This window comes from Rhincodon typus, chromosome 42 (genome assembly GCF_021869965.1).
Source record: "Rhincodon typus isolate 14 chromosome 42, sRhiTyp1.1, whole genome shotgun sequence".
NCBI classification, from domain to species: Eukaryota; Metazoa; Chordata; class Chondrichthyes; order Orectolobiformes; family Rhincodontidae; genus Rhincodon; species Rhincodon typus.
The window spans coordinates 7936468-7937853 of NC_063373.1; the positions used below are offsets into that span (position 1 = coordinate 7936468).

At 51.3% G+C, this 1386-nt stretch overlaps 1 protein-coding gene across 1 annotated transcript in view; it reads right to left on the reverse strand.

Annotated features, from left to right (window-relative positions):
- The window catches only part of LOC109915886 (gastrula zinc finger protein XlCGF49.1-like), a 3273-nt gene extending 2844 nt beyond the window's left edge, over positions 1-429 (reverse strand). The window contains exon 1 of the mRNA XM_020515562.2: positions 298-429. The gene's annotated coding sequence lies outside the window, so the exon portion shown is untranslated. The remainder of the gene's footprint in view (positions 1-297) is intronic.
- Positions 430-1386: the final 957 nt, after the last annotated feature.

The following is a 1386-nucleotide window of genomic DNA, read 5'->3' on the forward strand; positions in this document are numbered from 1 at the left end:
TTTTCCAGCATCTGCAGTTCCTACTATCTCTCATATGTCATAAAGTACGTTGCCCCCTAGAAAGATGGCGTCCACGCATGCGTCCCGCGACTTATTGCCACCCAAAAAGATGTCGGTGCTAGCTGAGGCCTATAACCGCCTGAGGCCCCGCAGCCATTTCCCAGTTTGCCGCAAAGACAAGAGCGCGAGGTTCTAATGGGGTCTGGCAGCCAACACCAAGTGTTTACGAAAGTTACTAGTCCACATTGACTCCACTTCCACTCCCCCTCCACCACTTCCTCTGTTCTCATCCTTTACCGTGTTCACAACCTCTCCCACTGGGCCAGACTTCAATCACAGCGACACTGCGTCTGCGCGAATTGTCACAGACTATCAGGTCTGTCACGTCCTAGCCGCTGGCTCCACCTTCCGATCACTCCAATTGGATCGAGTACTGGCGAAACGTCATCCAGCCCCGATCACTCCTGTTATTGGTCTGCAGCTTTCGTCAATCAGCTGTTGCCCCATTGTGACGCGGGGGCAGGCACCGCCTTCTCTTAGGGTACGAAAGATAGAGTCCAGCATTCTCCCAGGATTGTTCAGAGAATGACAATAAGCCATTAGAGAGTGACGCAGGCTGTGGGTACACGGTGCCTCACAGCGCTAGGGACCCAGGTTCAATTCCGCCCTAAGGCATCTGTGTGGATGTTTCCGCCGGGTGCCCCGGTTTCCTCCCACGGTCCAAAGATATGCAGGTAATGTGGATTAGCCACGGGAAATGCAGGGTTACAACTGAATCAGTTATTGTCGTTCAATGTAAACGTACGGTCAAAAGTGTGTACCCTCGCCGTATATGCATGACATTAGAATAAGACAAGGAAGAAAAAAAAATTATGAGCCCAACTTCTCCTTCCACTGCCGCAGTCCCACTCAAGGGTTTCCAGCACCTCGCTATGCTGCTCCCAGCGTCCCGCTCTGGGCAGCTTCACTGGCCCAATCTCGCCTCCGCCGCCGTTGGTCTGGTCTGCCGTAGTGGCAGGACACAATCTGCGCATTCATCTCCTGCCACGTGGTTCCCGGTCACGACCCGGCTCCTTACGATTCCTTAGGTAGGTAGTTAAAAGGGGTGGAGGGAAGGGGTAGAATTACTACAGAGGGAGAGAGAAGAAGGAAGAAAAGAAAAGGAAGGATAGAGGATGGGGATGGTTCTGGTGGGATACTCTTCGAAGGGTCGGTGTGAACTTGTTGAGTCAAATGGCCTGTTTCCACACTGTAGGGAATCTATAAATTTGAAACAAATAAATGACAATTTAGAATCAATACACTCTTTGACCAGAAGCCTGTGTAGGTCAGTCAACACGTGGTAATGGGAGAATGGGACTTGGTACAAGAAACAACACAGGCAAT